This window comes from Rhea pennata, chromosome Z (assembly GCF_028389875.1).
Source record: "Rhea pennata isolate bPtePen1 chromosome Z, bPtePen1.pri, whole genome shotgun sequence".
NCBI lineage: Eukaryota > Metazoa > Chordata > Aves > Rheiformes > Rheidae > Rhea > Rhea pennata.
The window spans coordinates 71,240,098-71,262,267 of record NC_084702.1 but is presented as its reverse complement, the minus strand read 5'-3'; the positions used below and the strand labels follow the sequence as shown (position 1 = coordinate 71,262,267).

The window sequence follows — 22,170 nt, the reverse complement described above, 5'->3', positions numbered from 1 at the left end:
GGTGCACGCTGTGCCCAGACACAGCAAAGGGGATAAACAGAACAAACCTCTGAGCTTTCTGCTCACCTAGAGGCAGGTCAGTCCTGAGAACTGTAGATCTGTGGAATAACACAAGTAGAAAGGGATCTTGTGGGGGTCTTGGTCCAATCTGGTTCTGACTGAGGCCAACCTTGAGCAGGTTGCTCAGGGCTTGGCCCTATCGAGGGCTGAAAACCTCCAAAGTTGAAGATTGGCCCCCTTATCTGGGCCTGCCCTGGGATTTGACTGCCTCATGGGGAATATTTTTCCTAAAATCTGAAAGGAATTTCCCTTGATGCATCTTGTGCCATTGTGTAATATCCTGTCCCTGGACACTTCCCAGAAGAGCCTTGCGCCAGCTTCTCTCCAGATCCCCATCAGGCAGCTGCCAACAGCAATGAGACCCCCTTGCCTTCCCTTCCCTAAGTGGTACAGCCCCACTGCTCTCAGTCTCCTCCTCATTTGCCCCAAACCCCAGCTGAATTCTCTCATTTGTTTGTCTCTGCCTTATCCTGGGGAGCCCAAAACCTCCTCCACTAACACTATAAGCCATTCAGATTCTGCGCAGAGAAGGACGAAAGGGGAAAGAAATGCATTAATCTGCAATTAGTCATGCTTTGCATCTGGGCGCTTTGGATCTGGGCAGACGTTCAGTGCCAGAAACACCTCTGTTGGAGAGGTACTACCTTGAGGACACAGCTCCCTGCAAGCCTGAGTGAAGCTTTGCATTTCAAGGAAGGGATGGGAAGGTCTGTGCAACAGGGACAGGCTGACTAGCCACAGCCCAGTATGGCCCAGACAGGAGATAGACCAAGCACGGATAGTGCTGTCTCTCCTGTAACCTCCCCCTATCCATTTCAGCTAGCACTGTCACGGAGCTCTCAGCCACTCTGTCTTCGTCAGGTCCTGATGGAGATGCCAACAAGGCAAATGCTTCTAAGAGAGGACAGGACACCCTCACTCTCAATTCACCCAGTCCACTTGGAGCAGAGGCAGAGGTTAATCTGCAACAACTGAACTCGCAGTCTGCGACACACAAAGCAGCTGACTGGGAAGAGGGAGCAGTCACCCATGGCACGAGGGAAACCATTCTGCCAGGCTTGGCAGAGGGACTCCATGTCCTACCCCAGCACGGTGTCTCCCGCAAGCAGACAAGACACACAACCACATGCAAGCCCTTCCTCCTCTCACCTGACAGGCTGAACAGGCTGCAAACACAATGCACTGCAGCATGCCAGCCTGCCTCAGCCCCAGGGCAGGGCCAGACCTCCAGGGTATCTCTGGAGAAAGCTGGAGCCTGTTAATCTCCATCCCTCCCAGCCAAGCATATAGTAAAGGAGGACAGCAGGTACCTGCAGCTGGCCTGGGCAACAGAGCCCTATAGACCTTAGGGACAACTACTTGCCACAACACTGAAAACAGTGGGGACAGTTTTGGTTTGAGAATTTGATCACCGCCCCACTTGTTAGAGACACCAGGTACAGATTTCAGTTCCCATTGCAATACGCCCACATCACCCTGTGTTGGGAATCCCAAGCACCTGCTCCAGGAAGTTTGACCCTAAATACATGGGGCTTTGGCTTTACTGCCGTGGCACCATTACAGGGCCTACATCCATCGTGCCTGTAAGGGACCTGCCCCCAGGAGCGATGGACAGCACCATCTGAAGAAGTTAAACTCATCAGTGACCAGCAAGGGAAGACAAAAACAAAATAGCATAGAACAGGACCCTGGGTGGGGGCAGCAGCCCTCCACGACCCCCTCAAACACTCCCACAGGTTATGCAGTGGGGCCAAAGCCCAGACCACAGATGGCCTTTCAGAGGCAACATCGCCCTGTGCACCCAGGCCTGCAGTGCATCATCCCATCCCAGCTCTTCCTACATACCATGATCACTCAATACAAAACTATCCATTCATCCTTCTCTGTCCTAGAAAGGATCATTAATTTTTCCATCCTCCTCATGTTCTCTGAGTGCAGGGGAAGGCTAGTGGACAGGATCCGACCAGTACAGAGACCTGCTCAGTTTGCCCAGGGCTGGCTGGACGTCCCACAGCCTGTCGGGGCCAAGGATTCACCCTATATACCAGAGGCTGGGACACTTGGACGCTGCAGTTCTCTCTCACAGTGCTTGCATTCAGTCTCTCCCAGGAAAGCCTCAACACCATGGATTCCTCAGGCCCCAACAGGATGGCAGAGAACTGAAGGCAACAGGAGACGGGGATCACAGGTTTGGCACTTGCCCAGGCCACATGCAGCAGGTGGCTGAGCCAGATCCCAGGGATCTTGGCCCGTTTGCTCTGCTCTGCTGCTAGGCCGCGCTGCCTCTGCGGCAGCCACAGGCACTGCCTTCATTTGCCAAGCCCTGAGGCTTTCCCAGCTCTCCTCTGGCACCTTCATCCCATTGCCTGGAGGACCAAGGCTGGGCTGCCAGGCCCCTAAGCTCCCTTAAAGCCCAGCCCTGGGAGAGCACTTGCCTTTGGCTTCCTGCTGACTCATTCCCCTGTGATTCACCCCCTCCTCCTGCCTGACTCACCCACTTATGCCACAGCCCCGCATGTGCAACCCTGCCACAGTCGTCAGGGCAATGCCACAAACTCTGCAAGGCAGCAAATCAGGCAGCAAAACTGGCCAGGCTGCACCAAACGCCTCATCTCCCGCAGCCTGCAGCGGCAGAGATGACGCCACTGGCTCAAGTCCACATCGGGGAGACGGGGGCAGCAAGGCAACCCGGGAGTGGGAGCGCTGCCATGTGTAAGCACTGCCGAGATAAGGAGCGAGGCTGGGGGAGGGTTTCCTCCAGGCTTCCAGGCTGCCTTCCAGGCAAACTCGTTCACTTTATCAGGCCTTTGGCAGCCTGTCCCCCCACCTCTGGCTCTGGGAGGGTTACCCAGCGCTGCCTCAGCACAGACCACTATGCTGGCTGCCTGACGACTAACCTTCCTTCAGGCACAGCCAATATATGCCCTCCCAGGCCACCCCAGGCCATGCCTTCTCTCAGTTTTGTTCTCCAGGCGACTGCCAAGGACAGAGCTGCAAGCCCAAAACCTTCCTGGAAAGGGAAGGTGAGGAAGGGAGCCACTTGGCTCAGCTCATTACCCAACTCTGCTAAGCAACAGGGTGGGCAGCCCTACAGATGGCAGAGGGACCAAGGGACAGGCACAGAGCTTGGGCAGAGGAAGAGTGTGCTTTCCAGCATCGTGGGAGTCAGAAAGAGCTTTCTTCTAATGCACGGCTTTGGTCACTTAGCATCAACTAGCGCCACAGCCCTTGCCAGGCCTGCAGGCTTGGCCAGTTCCCGAGTCCAGAGAGTACAAGCTATATGCATGAAGATGCTGTCTCTGCAAACTGCTTCTCAGACTAGTGAGTTCCTTAACACCAGGGCCAGTAGCTCAAATGAAACAAGCTTTGCCCCAAATCCTCTCCCTTCACATTCGTGCTAGCATCATTCCCTTCCAAAGGCTCTTCTAAATGCAGCCTCTTTCTTAGAGGGGACCAGAGGAGACAGAGGCTACAAAAGGAACGTTGCACATCACAGCTGCTCACCGCGCTGAAGCCCGGTGAGAGCTACAGCACAAGCCTCCCAGCTGCTGAGAGGCTCTGTGTACCCGAGCACATCCATCTGCGTCAAGGAACGTGTGAGAGAGCAGGCGTGTGCAGAAGATGCCGGTCTGTGCAACCCGCCTGGTGTGTGGATCCGTGCTTCTGCTTACAGCAGCCTCATGGCTGAAGGATCTATTTCCCATTGATTATAGGGAAAAAAATATAGGGATCAGACATAGACTCTTCTCTTACCCTTTCTGCTCCACATCCTGCAAATCAGAGTCACACTGATGAGGGGCTCTGGTCATGTCCACCCAGGAGCACTTGGCCAGCTGCAGCACTTTGTCTATAGCCACATGCAGGTTACTTAGGACAAGCAGTGCTAGTGCCTCAAAAGGACAAGACAGCCAAGCACTGGGTCTCCAGCAGGGTCACAGAGCCCCAGCCGGGTCAGAAGGCCCTGGCATCTGGGAAAATAAGGCCAGACTAAACCCACGCTTTGGCTACGGAGGGAGGAACAATGTCTCAGGCTGAGAGGTCATGTATTTAATAGGGAAAAGGATGATTTCCTGCCAAAGTTCAGAACTATGCACCAAAACTGCTGGTTCAGCTAATGAATTTCCCTGGATTTTTATGTGTATGACACAGAGGTGTAGTATCCAGTGCTTCCTGATCCTTGCCATACACTCACAGAGCTTTTCTCCCTTTTCAGGGCAAAGGTAACCAAAATACAGAGAACAGGAGACTTGCCCAGGGTCACATGGAGAGCCAGTGACTTCCCCCACACACCACCCCTTCTTTCATCAGGATACTTCAGTCCCCAGCGTCCCTCTTAGGGAGTCAGGGTGAGAGATTTGCACTGCTCACTGCATGTCATCAGCAAGGTCAAAGGCAGAGCCAACACTATGGTCACAGTGTCACCAAGGCCACAAAGCTGGATGAATGCCTTAGTAAAACTCAGCAGCCACCAATGAGAGGCTCAGCAATTAGAATGGACATACTTGAATCAGTCTGTCAGTACTGAAAAAGATGGTCTTCCCTGCGAGTTCTGGGAGTCTCTGAGACAACAGAGAACGTAAATGAGCTTCTAGACCAGGCCAGCTCTCTGCTCTAGCCCCAGGGAAAAGGGGGAGCTGAGAGCAAACCCAATGATGCGCATGACATGCAGTTAGGGGTAGCTAGAGGACTGCTCTGATTTGAGCCAGATCACAACAATTTCCTACAAATTGCTCTCCATTTGTGAAATACAGATGTAACACACCATCCTTAATACCACCTTCAGCCTGGCTCTCGAAGAATAGACAGGAGCTAGCTAAGCAACTCTTGCTTTTGAGGTCTCTCCCACACCAAGCAGGATCCCTTGCAAATGCCTTGTGTTCCTCTTCTGTAGCTAAAGTGGCAAAAAAGAGTGGCAGAGCATGCCTCCAAAGGACAGAGGCAGCACCTTCCTGCCTTGAAATAGCATATTGCAGGCTAGCCAGCTGGAAACTGTCAGCAGACAGAAGCCAGTTTATTTACCCATCTTTATGTCAGGCTCGCTTCTATAGCACAGGTGCTGTCAAAGGGCAGGATGGGAAGAGAAGCTGGGGCAACTACAGGAGGAGAAGCTCAGGCTTTCCAAATGTGGATGGTGGCAGCTTACTAAGCTGCAAGAAGTCAGTGAAGCTGATGCTTCTGCTGAAGTGTTTCCTGGGTAAAGGCTGACGCACAGATCACAAGCTTGCGAAAGACCAATCTACCAAGGTGAACAAAGGAAGTCTCTGCTTCCAGGAACCCCTTGCTGGGTCGCCCTTCTCACAGCAGCTCTCTCCTCCCTACATTTCTTCCTGCTCAGGGCCTGAAAAAGTAGAGAGGCCTCAATGCCACTAACTTACATGCAAGCTGTTTAGAGTTGCCATCAAAAGGACAGAGGCTGGAATAGCGTATTTGCCCCTCTCAGCCTCTCCTCTTTGCCAGGGACCTGGGGAGATGGAATAGCTGGTCCTGGCCCTCAGGACTCATGAAGTATTCCTGGGAGCTCTTTTCCTCTCCTGGTCAGAGCACAGTGAAGCATCAGCCCTTTGTTCCAGAAAAATCACATCCAAGGTTATCTGTTCCAATATAATGACCAGATGTGAAATTTCTTTAAATAAAGGTTTAGACTGGGGAGCACATGTCTGTGGCAAGGGATGGAGCTGAATGGCCAAGCGTCTGCTAACCCTTTAAACTGCCTCTTCTGGTCAGTAACACAAATTCAAGTTGCTAAAATTGGAAAGCACACCGTGTGGTTCACAGCTGGCGCTTACCCTTCCTGCAAGACCCCATGTCTTGGCAGTCCTGAGTAACCCCACCCTGTGGAGGGATGCTCATGTTGACTAAGCACATCCTGCAGCTTCTCTGCGCAACCTGGGTGTGCTGGCTGGCTGGCTCATGCCATCTGAGACTCAGGATGGAAACTCACCATGCCCTCTTTCCACCTTGCTGTGGGAAGGGAAACACAGGTTTCAGCCATCCATCCCTTCCTCCTCCTTTTGCTGGCCCCTCTGCTGCTGTGCCTCACGTAGCAGCCCGAGCAGACAACACTAAGCAGAATAGCTAGGAAAGTAGCCAGACTTGGGCTTTCCTGCTTAACTACATATGCAAAATCCAGCTTTGGCCTGGCAGGTCATTTAAAAGCCAACTTCCCCCTTCTGTCAAAGCAAAACATGCCTGCAGGCATCCAGGACTGTCTCCTCTTCTGCATTTTGGAGATTGCTTCCCTTGAGGCATTGCCTTTTATTCTTCGCTTAGTGTAGCCCACACCTGCTCAGAGCAGGCCAGAGAGGCCCAACTGCTGACTGCATTGGCAATGCACAGATTCATGTGGGAGCAGCTGTAAGCACCTCCTCACCCCACACTTCAATATCTCTTACAAAATACTTGTCTGCCCCTCTGCCAATCCACTCAGATGAGACAGCCCCACTGCTCTTTCCCAGGGTGTGAAAGGCATACTCCCCCCAGCAAGCAAAGGTTGTTTCTTCCTCCTTTTCTCCAAGAAGTTCCATACCAGGATCCTTCCCACCAGGACTGTTTCCTCCATCTCATTGTCAGTCCTCTTCCTCCTCCAGGCCCAGGCTCCCACTTTCTTTGCCATTACCAATATGGCCATCTGTTCTTATCTCCTGATTAGCATTACCAGAATGTCCTGATGTGCCTGTGTGTCCTCTCTCAGCCTGCCCTGGCCAGCAAAACAATTCTGCATTGCAGGAGGGAGATTCTCCACTACATTTGCCACAGCACTTGACAGATTCATTAACAGCTCCAACAGCAGGGACAGGAATGGCACAGCTTAACTATTTTCATGTCAAGGAACAGGATATAGAGAAATCCTATTACTCACCTGAAAACCCATGGGCAGAAAAAGCCTGAACTAAGCATAGTTCAGTAACCAAAGCCATAGTTCATCCTGGTTCGTTGCCTCCTGGCTCCCAGGCTTACGCTCAGAACATTCATACATCTCAGGATCCAGTCTCAGTTTTCACTCTCATCTTAAAGCTATCCATGAACTTGTCTTTTTCTTTTTTTACCCCTTGTATGTTTGAGTAAGGACTTGGATCCTCTGGTCCAGCTTCAGGAGCTCAGGACAAGTTTCTACATACTGACCTCAGCTCAGCTCCGTGTTATTACCACACACCTCCAAAAGCTCTTTGAGGCTTGGCCCATCAGATAAGACCTGTTAAGACTTCCTGGAGCCAGATCCTAAGTGCAGCCTCTGCTCCTCAGCTCTAGCTGAGCACAGCTAGCTCTACCACCCACATTAGGGAGGCCAGCATCCTTTAAGATGTCTAGGTTTGGTGCAGTAGCGAGTCACTGCCTCCACACTGCATCTACCTCCTTGATAGAGAGGCTGATGATGAAGGCTTGTTCATGTAGGCTCCAGTTCAGACATTTCACTAATGTTATTAAAGTTACTGTTTCTCTACTGCATTATGTCATGTCAATAAGGTTAAGAGCCCAAGGTTGTTGTCTGGTTCAGCAGGACCACTGAATGGAAAAGTAAAGCTCATGCTGCAGAATGATGCACAGCTATTGTGCACTGCTCACCTACGAATTTCCTGGCATCTCTCTTCAGCTTCAGGTCACTCTCAGTTGCCTGGTTCCATCTTCTTGGGGACTCCTTGAAGAACAGACCCCTTTGGTTTCCCCTGGGAAAGCGAATTCAAGTGGTATTTCCCGTTATTACCATCCAAAGTACCACATTATTTCCCCCTCCCCCCATCTCTATTTCCCAAGACACAACCTATTAGATTAAATTCATTATCCCTTATCAATTTATAGCACAACCTTTTCATTTCTCTCTTAACACACATCTGAGACATATCAAGTTCCAGACAGGTTCACTCAAAAGGTAATTCCATGCTCTTTCCTTGCAAAGACTTGTACAGGAAGTCATATATTTTCTCTTAGCTGCTTAAAACAAACAAACAAACAACTCATCTTAGAGGTTCATTTTAAGAGAGAATTTGACTTTTCTCTTCAGACCATCATTTCTGTTGCAGCTTTCTCAGGCTCTGGAGGGCAGCATTCTCACCGCTGCTTGTACTGATACACGTCCATCAGCAAGCCAGTGTTTGGAGCTGTGTTGTAGGGAAGCTTTCAAGGGCAAAATGCCTTCTCCTATCCAAAAGCAACCAGCAGATGAGTACAGGCACCTCCTAGTACACTTTTATTCCTTGCTTCAAGCTTCTGCTGCAAGATAGGCCTCTGATATCAGCCTTCCTTCTAAAAACCTCACTGGGATTTTTTCAGTTACTTTAGCAGTATGATATTTTAGAAAAACACAGTTAAAGAGAGCTGTAATCTATAATAAATCATTCCTACTGAACTATCAGAAAGAGAGCTGCAGAGGAGAAAGAGGAAAGCTATTCCAAATCTGAAAATTGTTTCCTCAACAAATAGAAGCCATGAAACAGCCCTTCAGCTATCAGAAACAGGAACAGCAATACGAAAAACACTTTCAAGATGGCAGCCTGATGTCACAAGTTCATATGTTCTCTCTATGAAGACTTATTACATGGCCAGGGCAGATCATGGCCAATCCCTTTAGATGGTGAGTCTAGGGGAGACGTAGGCAGGCCAGCCCAAGACAAAAAGCTGAAAATATGCTGCTTCCTCCAAAACTGTTAGTATTTTTGGCTGTTGCACGCTCCTAGAAGATTAATTGGAAAAAAACTTCAGACCTACTACTGAATGCCACAACTGCTTTCTTTTGCTGGCAGCTACAGCAGAGAGGACCACAAGACTGGCCCAGCTATACCAATCTCACCAGTGATGGAAACACTGACATTGAAAGGCTGCAAGTGATTGCGCTAACCTGTCTATGCTATTCCTTCTCTGCATAGCTACAGCATCGCTGATTGGCAGTAAGAAAACCCCAGTGCAGACAGCCCAGATACACGTTCCCGAAGTCTGAGCTGAGCAAAGAGTTTGCTCTTGTGAACTATTCTTTATGCATCTACCGGACAGGGATAGCTGCATAGCACTGCTGGGCTCAACTATCTGCTCACAATTTAGGGAGTGCAAGCAGAAACACCTACCAAGCCAAAGTTTCCTTCTGGGTTCAAGGACACATCTGTTCTCTACAGAAGTCCCCAGCATTGTTTCAACAGTGGCAGCATTAAGGTTGCTGCTGATATCCAGAAGGACATTAGTCAATTTTTCAGAGTGACACTGTTCAACATGGTGTCCCCTTCTGACTATTCACAGGCACGCATGTTCCAGACCAGCCTAGGAGATGGCAACAGCAAAACGTAGCACGTAACCACACAGTACTTTCCGAACTTCAACCGAACAGCTCATCTAGAAGGAAATCTCTCTTGGCTGCCTCTCCCTAAATGCTTATTCCAGCACTGCATGTTTAACTCCTCCCCAAATCAGTAGCTGAGAATGTGACCCCACTGCCTTTGGGCTTTTCTGTTCCTTTGTGCTGTGCTTAAAAATGTATAGTGTGAGCAGGCAAAACAGAAAAAGAGGGAGCAGCACTCAAAAGATGACACAGTTATAACTCGCCAGGTCACAGTGCTCAGGATTTCCAGTCTTAGACATGGATCTTGGCATGCTAGGTGCTGTATAAATGCACCCCTCCACCCCTTCCGTCCTAGAGGCCAGCAATCGGCACCCCAGCAGACAAATACTTTAGAGTCTTATCCACTGGCCTCTGCTCCACTCTATGATATTTCACAGTACACCTTGGGGCCTCAGACTGGAGGAAGGATCAAAACCAGCAAGCTACGGAAATGGGGTCAGAGGGAACTACTATTTGGCTCAATGAATTTAGGTCACACTCTGCCATTACTGTGTTCATAACGTTTTATAACGCCAGTTCTAGTATCAAGCGCCGAAGGTCAAATTCATGAAGAACAGTTCTTGAACTGTCAATTTGAAATTGCCCTCAATGTCAGATATCAGTGTCTCCGCTTCCCCCACAGGAAGGGAGATTCAGCTGCCAGTTCAGAGTGAGCAAACTGTTCCCCTTCGTAAAGGACAGGCAAGTTCTTGGAAGGCTGAGGGAGCAAGGGCACAGCTACCTGCCATGAGCAGCTTTCACTGAGGCTCCATGTTCCAGTTTCTATCTCCCTGTTTGTTCTCCCTTGGGAACAACAGGATCTGGAGTCCAGGGGACATTTGACAAACATGTCTAACTCATTTGAGAGCTTTAAGATAGTTGGGACTGTAGCACAGGACAGAGTTGGGCAGATCTTAAAATCATCCTAAATCTGATGTGGATACTATGGCAAACTGCAAAGAGCAAAACAGTTTTTATAGGCATTTCTGAGGCTTTGTATTCTGATTCACAGATGGAAGGAGAGCGCAAAGCTTAGGCAAAGGATCATGACATTGTGAATACAGGGCCACTCAGGCAGCCCACAGACATCCATCCTTTCCCCTCCAGTTCTGCCCGAACATCCTAGTCCCAGCTGAATTCTGACCCCAGGCACCATAACATCGTGTATCACCCCACAACAGCCCTGCACATCTGATTGATAGTTCAGAGCATCCTCAAAAAATGAAGTAGGCTCCTTTACTGTTCAGGGCTGGGGACAGACCCGGGGCAGGGCATTGTACTTCACCACCAGTGGTGGCCTTTGAGAGGTGTAGTGAGAAAGGTTTACAGCTCCCACGCTGGTGCATGTTAAGATGAGTGAGTTCTGCTCGCTTCCAGCCAGTCCCTTCCCCTCGGCTCACATTCAAGGCTTGAGGCACTTTAAAGACGACAGGTCAGGTCCCAGTCACGCTCGCTCGCACTGTAGCCAGGCTAGAGCTTCCTGACTTATCCCCTCTGTGCAGCGAGTGGGGCTCCCGGCTTCACTCAGTAACAGGGACGAGGCCCCCTACCAGGCTCTGGGAAGGGGTATTCCCAGAGGCAGCTTCAGAAATATTTAACTCTTCCTTTACCTGCTCTGGGCGAGTCTCAGGGTCATATCACACAGCTAATTAGAGCGTCTGCTTTCCATCAGCCTACAGATACCCTGGAGCAAGGCAAACAGGCTGCATGGGATGGACAGCATGGTACAGGGCCAGGCATCCTTGGGAGATGCAGAGATGGCTGGATCCACTGACACCGATTACCTGAGGATGAGCAAGGGCGGCAACATGACAAGTTATTCCTGGTAATTCAGTGAGAGGGCTTAGGAGAGCGGCCTCTTTCAGGCCGGGTCTGCTCCAGGCTTCAGACAGAGCAGGCCCACAGACCGGACCTGCCCGCCCGGCCCCCAGCAGAAGAGGAGGAAACTGGACAAAACACCCACGCCGAGCCTGCTGCCAGGAGCCTGGGGGGAATAGCTCTGGAGGGGCCTGGAGGTGAGGTTAGCACGCAAGGAGCCCAACGGCGTGGAGCTCAGGGCACGACTGGGACGGGCTTGCCAGGAAGGAGCTCCTAACGGCAGGACGGGATCCCGGGCACCCGGGATACGTCGAGGGCTGCAGCCACATCAGGCCACGCGTTGGCCCTGGCTGCTCATCCACGGCAGCACAGGCTGGGGAAAGCGCGGCGCTGCTGCCAGCGGCGGGTTGCCATAGCAATCCCCCAAGCATGTCCCCCTGCCTCCCTCCTTTGTCTTGGCTCCCCCCAGCCTCACTGTCCCCTCCTCACCGCCCCAACGTGGCGCACCCCATATGCCACCTGCTCCGCGTACCCCAAAGCCTCCCCAGGCTCCCCAAAAGCTCTGCACCACCCTGAGGAACACAGTGGGGCAGAGGTGGAGGCCCATAAGCCATCATCCCTATGACCTTCAGGGGCTTGGCACCTGCTCTGGGCCTGGGTGCATCACACCCGACCTTGCCTGCTCCCAGGGTGTGATTTGGGAGCACTGGGCAGCCAGACCAGGGTGCACAGAGGACCCCCTAGCTGATATCTTACCCCCCCCCGCTGCAATGTCAGCATTACCATCTGTCAAGCCAAGTGTTTCCACACTGCCTACCCGAAGAGGTGACATGCAGCCCCCTGCCCAGCCCAGACAGCCCTCTCATACTGTTACCAGCAGCACAGGAGGGTTTTCTGGATGTCAGAAAGCTCCACATACTGCTTCCTATGTTCTGCCAGTAGCAGGTTTGAGGGAAACGGAGATCTAAGACTCTTCTGGTTGCAGCCTAGCAGACATCCCTTAAAACAGTAAGTCTCTGGTCTCCAATTCCAGCCCGCTTCCACTTTAGGCAGGTCTGTTCTTCTGCAGTTAACCTTGCTGTGGTTTGAACTGGAGACAAGATCCTGCTTCACTTCCTGTCCTAAAAACTGTTGTCAACTCTTGCTATGAATTATCCAATTCAGCATGAAAGCAGAGTTCCTCTCTTTCTCTCCTTTCCTACAGGCACACATGATGCAAGGGAAAGACAAAAGACCCTGCTAAACCACATTCAGGTGTGATACCTGCCAACATCTCTTGATGAATTAACTCAATGACTTATTAGAATGGATTAAAACAAACAAACAAACCAAAAAAACCCCACACCTCTGAAAAGCTCAGCTTCCCTCCTCACTGCTACTGCCTATCTTGCCCTTCCCCAGATTCAGGAAGGCCCACCACAAATGGTTACATCATTTGAGCATTACAGCAGAAGCTAGAAAAGCCTCAGTCCTGATCCAGGGTGAGTCATGGGGCCCAAGAGACCATACAACTTCCTTCTGATACCATTAACCATGTCTTGACCCAACTTTGGTTTTAGCCCATTTAAAACTACAGAGCTCTGTGTTGCCTCCACATAAAACTTAGAAAAGCTCAGCTGGGACACCTGGCAAAAATAATATGAGCAGGTGGAAACTAAAATGCTCAGAGGGGCTGAAAGTCTTGGGTAAATAAAAAAGGGAGAGGCCAGAAGGCCTCACCCTGTGCTATGCTTGGTTGGAGAATGTGAGCGACAGATGCCACACTGCCATCCAGCTGCACTGAGAAGGCCAGAGTGTTCTCACCTCTCCTAGTAGTGGGTCTTGGGGTATTTCCATGCCCAAATGCTTTGAGGAAGACTGCATTCTGTAGTGGATGCACCCATTCAAGACAACAGGAATGAACTGCTACAACAGGAGGGATGCTGCATTTTTTGGCAAGCAAAGGTCAGGAAACTGTGCAGCTCGTGGGCATCCACAAAAGGAAGGTCCAAAGGGAAAAGAGGTTGCTGGCTCTAGGGCTAGAAAGGGGGGTCACATATACATCTGATGAGATGTCTAAGCAAAATCCTTTCCCTAAGTAACTGAGGAATCCAAATTCTTCCCAATCCCTGGGACACTATGGCCCTGCAAAACCTCTACATGCTAGGATAAAGGACTCATATAGCTCTTAGCAGGGAGCCAGCAGGATTGCACACAAATAGGAGTTCAGAGGGACACAGGCAATGCTCAGAGGCCTAAAATTAGCCCCAGCAGATGATCCTCTACTCCATTCTTGGGAGTAGTGAGAACTGAACAAGGATTCAGCTGTCCCAACGCTCCCAAGAACAAGATCTTTGAATGCCCAGCCTACTCCTAACAGAGGTGGCAAGGCAAAGAGGGGATTCCTCACATAACTCCAGTGCCAATACCCACAGGGCCCCATCACTGAATGGGGGGCAGCACTTCTTTGGGGTTTCCTGTGGAAATATGATCTAGCACTAGAGCAGCAAGTAAGGCCAAGGGACAATGGTAGCCAGAACATGTTAACAGCAGACCAAACAGTGTCACGTTGACAACTTTTGGTTGAGGTTATAACCCCCTCTTCACCAGGTCTATGGAGCTTGCAAGCAAGGGCATAATACCCCATGCCTGCAAAGGTACCAAAAATCTATCCAAGGGTCTGCAAAATGCACTAGCTTCCAGATTACTGCCAGCTGCATTAAACTGAACTAGCAAGGTTAATTCAGCTCAAGTATAAGCTTATTGCTACCATCTGGGTTATAGCAGAGAGAAAAAAGTTTCATGCCATGGCCAGGCAGTGGAAGAAGCAGCTGCATTACACATGTGTGGGAGAGTTGCTGTCCCTGGAGGTATCAAGCTATTTGGTCTGCTAGGGAATAAAAGTGAATCCAACGTGGTGATCTTTATGTTAAGATGCCACTTGTCAAAATAAAGAGGAATCCTGAGAGGGTATTATGAGCTTGGTGGGCTGGGACCTGCGAGCAACTCCAGCAGAACAGAGGCCAAATCCTCCCTCTGGTCTTACCGCTTAATACATCTCCTTTCCATTGCTCAGAGAGAGCTGGAATCCTAGCATGGAGCAGGTAGTAGCGACTGCCACACCTCAGCTGGATAAAGGGGCTGCTCTGTGCTACTGCATTGTGATTGGGAGTCTGTGTTGCAGAGGGCAGAGCTGACATGGGTGAAGAACTTCTTTCTTCTCTCCTTTTAACTTCTCAGGTGAATCTATCCCTGCCTTGCTTGCTGTGGGCACCACTTCAGCATCAGGCTTTATTCTTTGGGAAACAGAAGAGAAAGGAAGGGATGAGGCCCAAACTTCAACTGAAAAAGTCTCTGGAAGTGGTAGGGAGAGCAGGAGGCAGAGCGATGCAGCAGTGTACAGCCACACCTGCGCTGGCTGGGAAAGACAGCAACATGCAAGGGTCTTGGGGAGAGGAGGCAGCTATGGTCAAAACACAAGTTCCCGGAGTACACAAGAAGTGTGCACATGGAGGGGAGGGTTCACCCACCAAGTCTGTGAGCAAGTATGAACCTCACCTCCTCACAGACAAATGGTCTGAAAAGCAATTTATGCCATGTCCCAATACTACACCCAAGATCTTTGCCCGAGGCAGAAGAAAGCCCTTGGGCTGCTTGAGGCTTTCTGAACTGAGCATGAGCCCACAAACAGCAAGTGCCCTGAAGGGGGAAGCCTGCCCCTCATTTTGGCAGGTATATTGATGTATCCCTTACACTGGGCACAACTCAGATCATTCTAATCTCCATACCAAACTTCAGCCAGTAGTAAGACCTGGGCTTGCAGGTATTTCCAGGCAAAAGAAAAAGCCACAGGAGAGGGAATGGCCCAGCAAAGAATGGCCCCAACTTCCTTGGCAGACACCTCAGAGGAAGAGCCACAGGGAAAAAGCAAGGAATTCTTGCCATTTGCTGGTCTTGCTCTCTGAACACCCAGCCCAGTCATGTGCCCTAGACAGCAGCTCCCCTATACAGCCTCTCCTGGCTGAACTGCACCTGAGCTCTGAAGTAAGAGAAAGACTCAGTTCAGTTTTCCAGAGGTGAAGTACTGCTGAAAGCTCTCTTCCCAGTGACAGCATGTTGTGGAGGCTGGGTGGGCACTACTGCATCCTACTGCAGGCAGGTACACAAGCATCCAGATACAGGGGCAGGGCAGGGAGTCCACAGTCCTCACAACCTGCTCCATTCAGCTCACTTCTGATTAGTGAGAGCCTGACCTTTAGGTTCCTTGACAGTGGCAATAGAAAGGCTACTGGTCCTCCTGAAATGCTTCACCATCACTCTGAGCCTCATTCGCCATGGCCAAGGGCCTGGTCTCCTTTCTAGGACTACAAAATCCTGGCAAAATCCTGCCTTGTTCTGATGGAAATCCAGGATCATGCCTGTCATGAACTCTAAGCAAAGTTTTAGCTCTGTTTTTTTCAGGTGAATGATAGTGAGCAGCAGAGACCAGCAGCTGGGAAACGCTCCTGTTCAATGTGCCAGTACATGAAAGGATGGGTTCAGCAAGCAGCACAGACAACAAGGTCCCAAGGGCTGAAAATATAACTGCCTTTGAGCTTCTTGACTGCATGCAGTGTTCAACAATCTTAACAGGACAAGTCACAGACATCCAGCCTCCCTTAGGCACACTGCCAGCTAGGTGAGAAGCAGGAGCTTTCAGGAAGCCTAGGCTCTGCAAACACCTGGCTGGGGTGACACCAGCCCCACAGAGCTGACCCCAAATACTGAGGAGAGGAAAGAAGAAAGGATGATGTTCCGAGTGACCATTGCACATCCCTGGTAAAGGAAGGGAAACATGTAATGACTGGACTGGTTCTAACCTTGGTGCAGGTTGGAAAGGCACCTTTCAGCTGTTGGCGCACACACACACTGTGGTCTGCGGATTGCTTGTTCCAGCTGTGCCAGCTGTTGCCTGGAAAGACAAATGCACAGTGCAGAGATAAACGTTAAATGCAGCTGTGGAATAACCTGCCCACATAAGATGACCCTCTGAACACCAGACAGTCAGCAATTGCTCACATCTCAAAGTTGACAGGCTTGTGGCATGTACAGCACAGAGATACTGAGGACCCCACAACCTTCAGATCCCACAGCATCTTTGACAAGTGCTAAGTCCATCCCTCTGGTTACAGTGCCCCCACTTCTTCCACTTTGCCACCCCAATTTCCTGAGTGACTCCAGGTGGATCTGGAGAGAGTTGCTATGGTCACTGCCACTGTCCACATTCACCAAATTAAGTAGGAAATAAAGGACTTTTTACAGTCTTGGCTTTCTTATTCTCTACTCTCTGCAGCTGTGCTTTGCTCCACTACACAAGGCTTTGCCTGTACTTTGGTGGGTGCACTGGCATATGGTTTAACTGCTGTCACAGACTCTCACTATGGTCTTCACAAGCTACCCACTAAATCAGACTGCAGGAACACAGAGTCACGGCAGAAAGGGTCAAACTTTGCTGCCGGATAAGTCAGAGCTCTCAACAACCTAAACAGACCAAGCCAAATTGAACACTGTAGCGTTTCCCAGGCTACAGCGAAGGGGGGAAAACGACAACTGCTTAATAGAAATCTCCGTGAGGCCTGCCAGAACTGTCACAAAGACGCCGTTTAAAACTCCTCCCCGGGTTCCCAGTGCTGTAATTATAGCCTACTGGAGATCACATTGTGTGGGAGCTAGGCCCTTATGCCCAGCAGGCCTTGAAAAAATCAGGACGGTAACAGCCTCCCCCAAATCATGTCTAACATTCCCCCAGCCGCAGGCACAATCTGCGAGAGCTGATTAAGCACTGTCCCCACTCCTCAGACTGGCCTCTTGCATCAGGTACCACTCAGTGGCACCTGACGATCTGCAGCAACGTCGGCAGCATAAGCCGGCTCCAACCAGGACAACGGTAGCACGTAGTGCACCGCAGGCTGCTGAGCGGGCTGCGCTGCCGATCCCCCAGAAAGCACTGGTGTTGCCTCAGCCTTTACACCGTGATGTGGAAACGCACCCTGTACGCAAGCTCAGCAGTGGTGCTTCGATCCTTAAAACAGTCATGAGGGCTCCCAGCAAGTTTCTAGTGAATGCTCTCTGCTAGAGGAGTAGGGGTGTGCATGTGTCTCTCACAAAAAACCTCCACCAATTCTCTGCTCTGCCATATCGCGTTTTAGCCGAGGCTCTCAGAAGGCTCTAAGCCCCAGTACCCCAGTGACAAGAATTGCTTTGGACGCCACTGGAGTATTGCCACCCACGTACTGCCCTGGCACAGGAAGTGACGGCAATCCATCCAATAGGGACTGGTTGAAAACACTCCTCAGGAAGAATGCAATTACCCCAAATGGACCGAGGCCAGGAAATCTGGATTATCACTTCAGCTCTTGCATAAAAGGCTTTGGATCTTTGCTAACTTCCAATAACAAGAATCACAGAGTTGACACCAGCCTTGGCCTGGGACAAGGATTCAATACCAAAAAGCACCTCTGACTGAATCAATAACCATACCTTTTAGGACACACAGGACTTCTTTGGGGGCTTCCCACCCAAGTATTGTTCTACCATCATGCTGCTTAGCTGGAGAGGAGGAGGGGGGTTGTTGAGGCCACAACACAGACAAGTATGACTACAAACCACTAGCCAGTCCTGAGAAAGCTCTCTGAAATGCAGAGCATGTGAGCTCAGCTGCTCTTCATTCAGGATTCACTATCAGCTGAGGACACTAACAGAAATATGGCGAAATATGTTCACAGGCAACTAAGTATTCACAAGACAAAGTAAATGAGACTGTGAAAGAGAGGAGAAAAGGAAAGACAAAGATTTGCAAGGAAACTTCCCAGCTGAAGAAAACAGTTTTAAAGCAAATTCCAAACTTCGAGAGATTGAGTTGAATTCTCAGGAGGTTACTGTCACCTGGTTCACTTGTGTGTGGTCACAAGTGAAACAGAAAAAGAAAGGATAAGAGTTGGTCAAATAACAGGGCTTTAGGAAGCAGAAATGCCAGAAAGAAAGATCAGAAACACAACCAAGCTCTCACAACCCAGTGGAGGAAGGCGGTCCTTCTTATGTGATGTAAGGTAGACAAATCAGGCAAAATCCTCTCACAGAAGAATCGTACTGCCAAATAACACACAATGACATCCTTCACAAGCCATCTGCTAATGTACAAATGACTCCCTTTGGGATTTCTCTCTTGTTGTCCTTCACACCTGACATCAAACCTGACTCATTAATTCCTCCAGTTGTGATGTCTTCAATAAGTTTGACTACAGTTATGTTGAAAGTATGCTGAGGGCATCATTTTTCTAACCAGCACGGCTTATTTTCTCTTCCACTTTGGTCATCTCATACTTAAAGACTATAACCAGTGTGTCTTCTTATTCTGTATCCAGAGAGCATCCTCATCTTCTAGGCACTGTGGATTTCCACAAAGTAAATTATAGTGTCTGCCCAATCTAGTGCTACAAGGAACAAGCACGGGCAGGTCAGAGCACTGAGTGCAGTTGAAGGGCTGGGGAAGATTCGGGAGTCAAGGAACATGGACTTTGAGGAGCCCGACAATAACCACCCCCTCAAACCATCCTCTGAGACTCAGAAGCGGTATGATAGCCATAAAAAGGGAGAACAGGTCTGGTTGTTTCTGTACAGCCTGACTGGAAAGCAGAAGGCAGAGAAGTGCTAGGAGTAAAAGCTGGTACAAGACAAAAAGGAAGAAGATGAGCAGCGCAGATGTGTTTCCCTGCCCTCAAAGGTCAGCAAAACTCAGGGAGGGAACTTCCTCTCCTCCTGCTCTGCATGCCAGGAAGGAACAAGACCTGAAACTGCCAAGGGAACACAGCCTGGGAAAGCTCATCACCACATCAGGAGTATATAGGGCCCAGGCACTTGGATCTGCCTACTGAGGCGGCTACCAGGAATTAAGCAACAACCTTAACAGTGAAATTAAAACCCTCCATTAGTTTCTGAAGTCCATCTCTGCAGGAAGGACAGAGGTGAACAACAGAGTATAGAGAGCTCCTCTGCCCAGTTTGATGAAAAGAGCAGGTGAATCCATCAGCAATCCATGCTTCAGGCACTAGGGTCCAACAGTTGGTGCAGAGCGATCACCACCAGCTTTCCTTCCAGCAGTGGATAAGAAACCTGCCCCATCCAGGTGAACAGAAAGAAACAAGGTGTGTCAGTGGCAGTGCTGAAACACAGCCCCAGCCCTGCCCCACTTGCAGGATGGGCTCAGGCAGCGCAGGCATCCAGGGAGCAACCTCAGCCAACAAGTGCAGCTTCCTCAGTACAACCAGCTCTACGGCTGGGACAACAACCGGAACGGTCTGCTGCCCCGAGCGTCCGGCCCACCCCAGGGCCCACGGGAAATGATGCAGTCAGAGCCCACGAGAGTCAGCTGGAACCTGCCGAGGGGTCACAGGAACAGTCGCTGCAGAGGAAGCACGAGCAGCTGCTCTGTCTCCTCTGCAAAAAAACACCAAGGTGACACCACGACATCCCACTCCGAGGCAACCTTTGTAGTACTGAAACACTGCCCCCAAGGACAAAGTATAACTCTCCTCCCACCCAGCTCCCGTTTCTGCCCTACCTCAGCAGAGAGAAAACTGCCAGGAGGCTGCAGATCCCAGCGTGCGGCGTTGCCCAAACTGGCCGCTCCGCGGTGCCCAGAGCTGCATGCTGGGACTTGTAGTCCCCAGCGGGGCCCCCGGCTCACTTTCCTGCCAGGATCCCCTCTATATACATTACTGCTACTCCGCAAGCTGAAACGAAATAAGAAGGCAGTGAGGCTTTACAAGATGTCTTAGCTCTCCACATCCCAAAGTCTTTTTTTTTTTTTTAAAAAAAGCAGCATTCAACTAAAAGCAACTCTGGTACTGTCAGATTTGGAATTTTCTCTCCAGTTTCACCTGCCACAACTTGTTTATCTTCCTCAGATATCACCAAGTTTGCTCAAACCCTTCTTCGTGTCAGGATTCATTACTGCCACACTAATCACACAGTCCTAGCTGCCCCTCTTCGCTAAGGCTACTGAAAACAATCTGCGCAGAGGAGGATAGGTCTACGAGCAGATTTTCGCTTGTGTGATACTTTCCACAAAGGCACCGCATGGAAGTGACTTTTAAAGTATCCTATCCTAAAAAGCAGCACAGCATTCCCAAACCATACACTGTACATTTTCCACAGCAGCAGGAAATTCTACACTTAAAAAAGTCTGGAAATCCCTGCAATAACTCCATGCCCGCCTCATATCCCTCAGCATAGGGATCATGTTCACAGGTAGTTTGCAAGCAAGCACACCACAATCCCAGCTCCCAGTACGCAGATATCACACATCTTTCATAACAAGCAGCAGCCGTGGTCATGCCTTCCAAACATAACATTTGGCATTTCCAAGAGTACATTGTGCACCACCCTGTGATTTCTGCAGAAACTGAGTACCTCAACCACAAGAGGCATGTTTGAAAATCCCAAATCCCTAGTTGCTCCTTTTATGTGAGTAAATGTCTTCCCAAACTGCCCTTCCGCCTGTGCCTCCTGTCACCAGAGGGCAGCAGGCCTCTCACCACGGATGCTGGGGATTCACATCCGCTCCAGCACTGTTTTAGCAGCCCCACACTGAACGATGTGATTTATCCATAGGGCAGGTGCAGGCCAAGCGGGCACTGGAGGAGCTGCGTCTCCTGCTCCCCAGCTCGGGGCACTGCGTGGCAGGGGCGCAGCACAGCACAGCAGCTCTAGGTGCCTGGCACAGCTCCACAGGCACTTGTCCCTAAGGCATGGGCAGTCCAAGGGGGACAAGAGCAACCAGTTACTCCCAGCTGGAGCTGAATTTGAGCTGGTGTCCTGGAGGAGGAGGAAGAGGCCTCATCCTGTCTGCAGTGCCCTGGACAGAACGTCCGTCCCCACATCACGGTGGGGAGGAGGTGGCCCTCATGGGTGATACCTGGAGATGGCACAGCTCACCCGAGCTAGCCCCAATGGTACCTGCAGCCCCAGCACAGGGACCAGAGCTGCCATGGGGCCTTCGGGGGTGGCAGGGAGGAGGGTGCCACGGTGGGGGGGGGCAGCCCCCCAAAGTAGAGCCTGCTCCACACCAGCCACAGCACCCCCTCGCTGAGCAGGGGGCCTGTTCACAGTCCCCCACTCCTACCACACCGCCACCCCACAAGATCCCTCTCTATTAATCCCTCCTGCTGCAGCCCTGCCTCACGTCACAGCCCCCAGCTCGGTTACAGGGACCCCCCCCCCACCCTCCAGGGCACAGGGCTCCCTGCCACGGTGCCGCTGCTCACAGTGCCCCCCTGCACAACCCCCACCCCCGCCACAACCTCCCTCTCCGGCCACAGCCCCCCCCCTACGCTGCCGCCCCCCACCCCAGGCACTGCACCCAGCTCCCCCCGGCCGCTGCCCCCCCACCCCGGCCGCGGCTCCCCCCGGCCGCGGCTCCCCCTTTCCTCCATCCCGCCCTCAAAGAGCCCCCAAACCTTCTGGAATCGAGGGGCGGCGGGGATGGGGCGCATTAACCCCTCCGGCGCCGGCGGCGCCGCCCCTCCCGCGCCGCGGACCGGCACCCACCAGCGCCCCCCGCCGCCGCCGCCTCGGCCCCGACTGCTGCGCGACTCCGGCCGCTCCTTCCGGGTGCCCGCGGCGCCACGCCCCCCGTGCCCGCCCCCTCCCCGCTGATTGGTGCGCTGGGCGGGGCACGGCGCGGGGCGAGGCGAGCCGTGGGGCCGCGCGGCCAATGGGCAGGCGGAGGAGTGGTGACGCCCCGAGGAGAGGACCCGCCCCCTTCCCGCCCCCTCCACGTGCGGGTCTGTGATGACAGCGGGGGAAGGGGCGGTCTCACTCAAATCGGCTCCCTATTGGCCGCCGCCGGAGGGGGCGGGGCCATCCTCAGCTGCCGGTGGGGGGGGGGGGTTGCCGTAGCCGTGACCCTTCACCTCTGACCGGCAGCTGCCCCCTACCCCCACCCCGCTGCCCCTGCCCCATGGTCAGGG

General features: G+C 51.6%; 1 protein-coding gene across 5 annotated transcripts in view; it reads right to left on the bottom strand.

Moving 5' to 3' along the window:
• Positions 1–21,798, bottom strand: part of ATOSB (atos homolog B) — a 40,211-nt gene extending 18,413 nt beyond the window's left edge. For 2 of the 5 annotated variants that reach the window (XM_062600412.1, XM_062600417.1), the window contains exons 1-4: positions 21,658–21,766; positions 16,021–16,112; positions 10,975–11,148; positions 7,624–7,724 (exon numbers count right to left, since the gene is read on the bottom strand). The gene's annotated coding sequence lies outside the window, so the exon portion shown is untranslated. Of the gene's footprint in view, positions 1–7,623; positions 7,725–10,974; positions 11,149–14,207; positions 14,229–16,020; positions 16,113–21,657 lie in introns of those variants that run through there. The other 3 variants (XM_062600414.1, XM_062600413.1, XM_062600415.1) reach the window with 3 other exon arrangements.
• Between the last annotated feature and the right edge of the window lie 372 nt (positions 21,799–22,170).